Here is a 9,272-nt window from a genome sequence, read left to right as displayed (position 1 = left end):
ATTGTGGCTAGCTTCGGTAAATGGAGGGATGTATTGGAAGGATTCTGCCGTAGCTCTCAGAATCAGACGTGGAGCTAACCAACCAGGCCTTGGAAAAGCCAAGAAGCTGGGCAGTTCTGGAGCCCTCAGCAATGGGAGTATATGGACACTGCCATGAAGGTAACAGCTTCAGCCAGCTTCAGTCTCTCCGTTCAAGTTTGAAAAATTGGTGCAGCTTAGATCACTTGTCTACCCCTAGGAGGTGGCCAGAGGTCAGGGTCAAGTTGCAAGGACACTGCACATCATTACTTCAGGTACACCTCTGTGGTTGGGGCTGTTCTCAAAGAAGGGCAGTTGTTGTGAGCTGGGACTTAAGTTTTGTTTTGTTTTTTTATAATTACTGCTCTTCATTTATTTATTTATTAACATCCTTATTGGAGTATAATTGCTTTACAATGGTGTGTTAGTTTCTGCTCTATAACAAAGTGAATCAGCTATACGTATACATGTAGCCCCATATCCCCTCCCTCTTGAGTCTCCCTCCCTCCCACCCTCCCTATCCCACCCCTCTAGGTGGTCACAAAGCACCGAGCTGATCTCCCTGTGCTATGCGGCTGCTTCCCACTAGCTATCGGTTTTACATTTGGTAGTGTATATATGTCCATGCTACTCTCTCACTTTGGCTGGGACTTAACTTGATTGGTATTTGCTACACCATGTATTCCTATTGATCCTGTACAAATGATTCTCTCCAGTTTAAATGAAAAACCTGAGGGCAGGCAGCATTTTATTGTGATATTCACTTTTTATTGTGATGAAAAACTCATAACATAAGAACCGTCTTAACCGTGTTTAAGTTCAGTAGTGTTAAGTATATTCACATTGTTGTGGAGTTGATCTTCATAACTTTTTCATCTTGCACGTCTGAAACTCTCTACCCATTAAGCAACTACTCATATCTTCACTTTTATATGCCCACAGCACCTATAATAGTGCCCGAACCACAGTAGGTACACAATACATGTTTCCTGAATAAATGAATGTGGAATCCAAAAGTGCCCTAACCCCCACTCATATGTTGGTCCTAGGTTAGTTTACTAACCGGGTGGTTCTCAATCTGTTTTACTCCTCAACAAACCTAAAAGATATGACATATTCACAACAGAAACAATGGCTCACAGCTTTAGTGATTTTCAGCCTCGAGGATGGGGAGCATGTCCTCCCAACGAGGCATGGCAGAATCTTGGGGGTAGTGTGGCTTGAAAAGTCCCCTAGGCAAAATGAAGCTTGTCCCTAGAGATGTCCCTACATATGATAGCCAGCAAGAGAAGGAGCTCAGCCCTCCCTCTTCTGTGTCTCCCTAGGAGTCCTAAATGCAGGGAGGTGAGGGAGAAAGTATCTAACATGTAATCAGAGCCACTGTCTCCAACTGTGCTGTCTATCTGCTTCCTTGCACATGCCAATGCCTTTTCCTTTTGGCAGTTCCCTGTGGTGCTGACCTGCCCTCCACCTCTGCCACTTCTTGGGGAGGGCACCGAGCTGCCATCGTTTAAGGCATGCTGGAAAGGAGACACCTTCACCTCATTCTTGTCCAGTCCCTATAGAGTAGTCCCCCGCAGAGTTGCTGGTCTCTGGTGATATAGTTTCATTGTCACGACCTCCTTTCCAGGGCACCAAGGTACAGTGGGGTGGAAGGTGGTGCTGGGTAACAGTGATATAAGACTAACACCTGAACCCCCAGGCTGTCAGACTCCCCTCCTTATATCTGACCTCTGAGTTGTGGATAAGATTCAAGTTCTTTTCCTGTGGCCAAATCAGATGACCTCTGTTCAGTTGTCCCAACCTTTCCAAGACCACTAAGGAGGCTTGTTGCTTAAAGAAAACAGGTAGACTCCCTAAGTCTGTGACTTCCAAACTGTGTACTGAGGCACCCCAGAGTGCCACAATGAACTCATAGGACTGCCAGACATTTAAAGTTTTTGAGGGAAATCCGGCAATACTCGACATTTGCTAGACACTGCACAAACTACTAGCTTGAGGTGGTTCACAGTTTCAAACTTAGTTTGTGCTACATCACTTTCAATGATGTCTTTGCAAAACTGGGTTTTTGATGGTTGCTGTGACAAACAGCAAGAATTACACAAAAGTCAGTGTGGAACAGGAACTGGTGGCACTATCCAAGCTGATTCCAAGTTTTGAGAAGTTATGCAGAGCCCAACAGGACACACATTCCATTCGTTAGTAATCGAACTTAAGAATAATGTAAAAATATTCTTTTTTTATTCCAATTTATGTGTGTTAGTTTTTCAAATGGGCTACAAAGGAGTTAGGATGTAAATATTTATTAAATTGTTTGGACCTAAGTACTTTTTTTTTTTTTTTTTGTCGTGTTGGGTCTTCGTTGCTGTGCGCGGGCTTTCTCTAGTTGCGGCGAGCGGGGGCTGCTCTTTGTTGTGGTGTGAGGCTTCTCATTGTGGTGGCTTCCCTTGCTGCGGAGCACGAGCTCTAGGCGCACGGGCTTCAGTAGTTGCGGCATGCGGGCTCAGTAGTTGTGGCTCACAGGCTCTAGAGCACAGGTTCAGTAGTTGTGGCACACAGGTTTAGTTGCTCCGCGGCTGTGGGATCTTCCCGGACCAGGGCTCAAACCCGTGTGCCCTGCATTGGCAGGCGGATTCTTAACCACTGCGCCACCAGGGAAGCCCTAGACCTAAGTATATAAAGGGAATTGTTAGATATTTCTTTTGGCCTAGGGTACTGTGAAAAAATCACTGAAAAACTAAGGGCTCCATGAATGTAGAAAATTTGGGAACCCCTGCCCTAAATGAATGAAGGAAGAAATGAAGGAATGAGGGAATATCACTGGGTTGCATTTGGGTCTCAGACCTGCCCTCTGTAAGCTCAGCAAGTACTGTGCCTCTGTAGGAAACTTTTTCTTATTAAATTCTTAATAATTGCTTCTGGGGAGTTCTAATCTTGTTTCAGTGATACAGGTGTTCACAATGTGATCAGAGGGTGGTAGAGTGTCCCTAGGGACTGGGGATGGTGGTGGTAACTTGGAAGTCAGAGCCGCGTTGACCTGGTCAGCTCAGAAGATCAGAAGCAAAGGAGAGAATGGAGGCTGAGGACAGTGGGGCACCGCCTTGACCGGCTCTGCTCTGCACCTTCAGCTGGGTTGCACCAGGTAGCCCAGCCTCCTTGGTGAAATCTCCAGAGACCTGCCCTACACTACGCCCCCTGGAGGCCACACTGGGTCTGTTGGACAAATGGACGCGCTATCTCTCGGCCCCCGGAAATCTGGGGCCTTTGATCCGCCCCCATCCCCGGGGAGGGAGGGGGTGGGTACCGCTGGGCCCCCATGCAGGTCTATGCTTCTCTCTACTTCCCCGCCCGCATCCTCAGGTGACTGGTGGGCGCCTTCCCGGCGCGAAGACTGCAGAACCGGCGGGTCCCTAGCGCCCCGGCTCATACATTAAAGATGCGGAGGCGCCGGGACTGCGGTGCCACAAACATGAAGACAAATTTTTAATCCCGAACAAGAAGATGCCGGGAGATGGTGGGCACGGGAGAAAAATGAATTAGGTTTTTATTATGTGTTTTATTATGCTGTAATTGAACAGGATTAGGTGAGAATACAATATATTTCTGATGCGGCTGGAGCGGGGAGCGGGCGGGAAAGAGGCTGACAGCGAGCGAGAGACAGCGAATCCCGCAGAGAAGCCGGGTCTCCAAGGCGCGGCGGGCCCCAGGGGAGGGCTGAGGAGCGGCTGCGTGGGCGACCCCCTCCCAACCCCGCTTCCCCGGGCAGTTTGGATCTGGATGCGGGTGGGGGTGAGGAGGGCTGCCTTGGGCGGATTGGGTTAGCGACAGGTCCCGCTAGCATATGCTGGAGGAGGGGACGGGCTTGAGAGTTGGAGGACTGGGAGCTCACAGACCCGCCCCAGAAGGGAAAGTGAGTCACAGAGGGGGAAGGGGCGCAAATATGAAAAGAGGAGGCGCTCTGGAGCCATGGGGTCACGGATGCCCGCGAATTCACACTTGCTCCTAACATCTACCCCCTGCACACGTCGGGCACAGGCCTCGTAGGTCAGCAAACATCGGAGCTCCCACTTTGTGCCCGGCCCTTGCTTACGGCAGGGAGACTAGGGTTTTCAGACCCTCCACCTCCCCGTGTATCCCACCCAACTCCTGTCACCTCTGAAAAGATCCCTATCTACGCAGGTCTAACCCAGCACCTTCCCCCAGCCCTGCGCCCTCAGGAGGCCTCGTCAGATAAAGGGCGCCCAGGTGAGCCCCGGAGCTGTGCTTTCGGGCGGGAATGGGCGACCCGTCCTCTCACCCCCGGAACCGCCTCCCTCCCCGAGCTCCCTCTCGGTCCGCCGCAGCCCCGGCAGCTTCATTAAGGGCCGCCGCCAGCTCCGCGTCTCACCTGCGGCAGCAACCCCTTGCGCTCCGCCAGGGACCCGCTCCTGGCGGTGATGAAGAGGCCCATTAGCCGCTTCTACCTTTAGGGCGGACTGGGCCGCTCTCCCCACCTCCCAATTAGGACATTAGAAACCGTCAACCAAGATTAATAGTTGCCCGGCTCCGGGGCAGGGAGATGAGCCCAGATACGGCTGCAGCGCCGCTCGCTCCGCGCCGGGCCAAACTTGTGCGGGCCGGGCGCACCACCCGCCGCCGCCATCCCTCCTTCCACCTCCTTTTCCGCCCCCAGGCGTCCCTGAGGCTATCGGGTGAGTCCCACAGTGGGGTCAGGAGTGTCAGAGACCGGAATTCTAGGCCCTGCTCTGTCTCGGACCCGGGCTTGTTCTGAGGCTAGGCGAGTAGGGGAGGCAGGTGCACCCTCTTCAGGTGTCTCCCCCACGGTTTGATTGAAGGATTTCTGATCTTAAATGATGGACTGACCTTCGCTTTCTCGGAGAGGCTTCCTTGACCCCCTCTCCGCCAAGTCAATTCCTTTTCTTATTCTTGCTCATTTCCCCATGTCATATTTTTCAGTATATGTACCATATGTGTGCTCTTACCTTTATCTGTGTGATTATATTATTGTCTGTCTCCCCCACTGGACTGGGGGCTCCAGGGGGAAGGGACCATCGCTTTGCTCACCATGGGCTCTGGAGCACCTTCAGTAATTGTGTGTTGAATGGGTGAGTGGGCAACAGGTTTGTTCTTTGTGTTTTTTATTGAAATATCTGTTTCCTGTGTAAACTCCCCCACCACCTTCTTAAGCACCCTCACAGCACCTGCACTCTTTCTTCTAATTTGTATTATAATTGTAACTTATTTCTGTAATTATCAGTTTGATGTTTTCTCTCCCTTGAGGTCATAGTTCCTGGAGGGCAGGCAGGAGCTGGGCACACAGCTGCCTGCCAGCTGGGAGCTCAGCACTTAGTCGGTCAGATTATGGTGCCTGAGGACTCAAGAGCTTTAGAGCTCTTCCAACTCCATTCTTTTGAGGATTCCGTGGCCTAGAGAGGCAAAGTGACTTGCCTGAGGTCACACAACCAACTAGAAGCAGAGCCAGGATGAAAACAACTCTTCTCTCCAACGCACTGTGATTTTTCTCCAAAGGTCACATCATCTGGGATCCTGAGGAAGCCCCTTCTGAATTCTGAGGTTTCTAAGCGTTGAGGAATCTGTGGGGTGGTCCCAGGTGTCTCTTCCTTGGTGATGGTGGTCACCCAGAACTAAGCCTTTCCCCCTTCCTCCAGGGGTTTGGGCCCCAGATGCACCCTACACTCTGTGTCAACAGGGGCAAATTCTTTCCATTAAGCCTGGACTCTAGTTTCTCTTCCTTGGATGTAAAACAAGGGGAGTCTCATCTCTCCAAGCCTGGAGAGTTGTGAACTCTCTGATCTTCCTCTCCCATCCCCACACCTACTCCCCACCCCTCAGCTCCAGGGGGGGAAAGGACTTGGGGGCAGAAAATGAAGGCAACTACAGAGGAAGTACTAAGACGAGAGAGTGGGGGCCTGAGTTCTTCCTCCACCTCGTCACACCCCTCGTGTCACCTCTCTAGAATCCACATACGCTAGGCGGGAAGGGCGGGACTGGGTTTGGGGATGGAGACCAGATCGATACTTCACTAGGTTTTGAAGACCGCAGGCTTTCACCTTGCAGATAATGGGGTGAGCGGCGGTAAACTCTCACCGACAGAAAGGGCTCCCCCGGCCTTAATGAGATAATCAATACTTGTTCTCGGCTTAATTTCCATCTAATTGCTCTTTAACGACGCCGGATAATGGGCCGCCTCCTGTGAGGAGAGAGCTGGCTGGGAATCCGACCCGCCTCGGACTCCCGCCCCACCTCCCGCGGGCGAGGTGCCCTCGCTCAGGTGGGATGGGGGCGCACCCCGCTGCCCCGGCGGGGCTGGAGCTCCCTCCGCCGGCCTCCTCGCCCGGCGCTGCCACCTGCCTGCGGCGTTCTCGGCCCTCGCAGGGGGCGCTCCGCGCCCTGGATGCGGGACCCCAGCCAAGCCGCCGGAGTCAGGGCTCCGGGCCACCCATCTGACTGGGCCGCGGAACCGCTCGGTGCCCTCGCCCCCTGACGGCGCCTCATCCTCCCTGCTACCCGCCGGGCCAGGCACGTTGCGGCCCAGCACCCAGGCCGAGCTGAGACGCCTTTGGACGCGACCTTTCCTCCTTTCCCTTCCTACTTCCACGCATTGCACGTGGCCGTGGTCCGGAGGCCTTGGGTAAATTGCTGTGTGTCTGCATCTAAGAAGGGCTCCGATGCTATTTTTCCCTGTGAGATAGCTGGCTGCCTCCTGCAGAGGAGCCTCGCTGGTCACCACAGACCGACCACTCAAGCAAGGAGGGGAGAGGGACAAGAATGAGGAAGGCTGGGGTGGGACCCCTAGGCCCTATGGCTCAGGGGCTCACACTGCCCCCCAGCTCAGAGAACCACCTCATTTCCAGTCACCATCCCCTCCACCCCAGCCACCTATAGCCAGGAAGATTCCTGCCAACACTAGCAGTTCAGGTATCAGCTGTAACGCCTGTCACCTCCCACCCGCCTGTCTCAGCACTAGGAGCAGCTGGATGTTCTCCCCAAGGCCTCTAACAGGGGACTGACCTGCCTTCCCCCTACCACCTCCCCAGAAGCCCCAGCTCATCTCTGTTGTCTTCTCTTGATGCCAGCCCTGAAGCACTTTGGCCTCAGATGCCCAGATGCTGTGACCAACGAGGTTCCCCACCACCTCCCCACCTCCTGATCTGCCGTCTGGGCACACACTCACCTGCATTTCTACAGTTTGGCTCCTGAATATAGGGTGTTTAAATTATAAAACACCAGCTGCAGTTCTGGCTCCAGCTGCACTGGAGTTAGACTGACAAAGATACAGCGATATCGTCAGGATAACGAACGTGATGGTTAGAATCAGGCCTTGGATGTTAGCAGCCCCAGGTTCAAGTCTTGGCTCTGTTGTTTACTGGTCAGTGTGACAGTGGGCAAATTTACCTACAGGTCTGAACCTCAGTTTTCTCATTTAAAAAATAAGGTTAATAATACTACCTTTGTAAGTTTGAAATAAGCTGATGTATGTAAATTGCTTGCCACAGTGCCTGGCACACTGGAACCATTTGATAAGGGGTAGCTATTGTTATTGTATGTTAGAGCTGAAGGAACCATCTAGTTCAAGGATCATAAACTCAAAGGCCACATGGGCCAGCAAGAATCTTTCTTATAAATTTATTTACTTATTTATTTTTGGCTGCGTTGGGCCTTCCTTGCTGCGTGCTGTGCGCGGGCTTTGTCTAGTTGTGGGAAGCAGGGGCTACTCTTCATTGTGGTGCACGGACTTCTCATTGGGTGGCTTGTTGCGGAGCACGGGCTCTAGGCACGCGGGCTTCAGTAGTTGTGGCAGGTGGGCTCAGTAGTTGTGGCTTGTGGGCTCTAGAGCACAGGCTCAGTAGTTGTGGTGCACAGGCATTGTTGCTCCGTGGCACGTGGGACCTTCCCAGACCAGGGCTCGAACGCGTGTGCCCTGCATTGGCAGGCAGATTCTTAACCACTGAGCCACCAGGGAAGCCCAGCCAGCAGGACTCTTATATGAGGGAAGTAAGCCTGGTTGGGACTGTGGTGAGCTGGAGAGGGCCAGCCCTGCCTGAAACAGCAGCCAATGCTCATCTTCAATGGTTGCAGGGTGGACTAGATTCCCTGGGTTTTCTTTTTTTTTTTTCCCAAAAAATCTGACAGCACTAGGAGCTTAGATATTAGCTCCAACTTTTCTCACTTCCTTATCTCAGCACTAGGAGCAGCTGGGGGCTCTCCCTTAGGCCTCTCTGAACATCCTGGCCTAATGACCCCAGCACCTAAATTCTGGATTTTTATATAAAATTTCTCATTATTTAAATATTGGCAATTAAGAAAAAACCCCACTGTGCCAAATACAACATGTTTGAAGGCTGAATTCATCCTCGTTTCTCAGAACAAACTGAGGTTCAGATGGGTCACAGCTGCTGGCAAAGCTGACTGGAAGCCTGGATTCTATGTTAAAATAAGAACTTCTCGGAGGCCCTTCTTAGACTGTGGGGCGTTTTAAGCTGCCTCCCACTGCAGTACCGCCTGCTTTGCAGACAGCACCCAGCAGCTGGGCCAGTGTTAGCACTTGACAGTTCCCAACTCACAAGACTGATACATGGCAGCCTTCGCTCTTGTGATAAATCCAAATTCTTTAAAAATGTTGTAGAGGGCAGTGTGACAGCAAGTCAAGTCCCAGGACCCCAAAGATTTCAGCCCCTTAACTTAAAGCACCATATTTCTACACAATTCTTGAGTTGAGCTCAACTTCTGTGTGATTCTACTCAACAAATTCCCCACTGGGGTGTCCCCCAGTCAGGGGACAGAGCCAGCAGCAGGCTTGCCAGGACTAGTTCACCTGATCGTCATCTTTTGGTACCTCTCTTCATGTATCTTACTCCTGGGGAAAATGGTGGAAAATACACGAAGGAATTGGGGATTTGTGAGGCTGTGCATATCGACACATAAGGTTTATGGACTTTTTTTTTTTTTTTTTAATTTATTATGCCCCTGTTATTTGCCAGGCACTGTTTTGTTTTTTGTTTTGTTTTTTACTTTTATTTATTTATTTATTTATTTTTGGCTGTGTTGGGTCTTCGTTTCTGTGCAAGGGCTTTCTCTAGTTGTGGCAAGCGGGGGCCACTCTTCATCGCGGTGCGCGGGCCTCTCACTATCGCGGCCTCTCTTGTTGCGGAGCACAGGCTCCAGATGCGCAGGCTCAGTAGCTGTGGCTCACGGGCCTAGTTGCTCCGCGGCATGTGGGATCTTCCCAGACC

The sequence above is a fragment of the Balaenoptera musculus genome, chromosome 16 (assembly GCF_009873245.2).
Source record: "Balaenoptera musculus isolate JJ_BM4_2016_0621 chromosome 16, mBalMus1.pri.v3, whole genome shotgun sequence".
Lineage (NCBI taxonomy): Eukaryota > Metazoa > Chordata > Mammalia > Artiodactyla > Balaenopteridae > Balaenoptera > Balaenoptera musculus.
Note: the sequence above shows the minus strand (reverse complement) of the source record.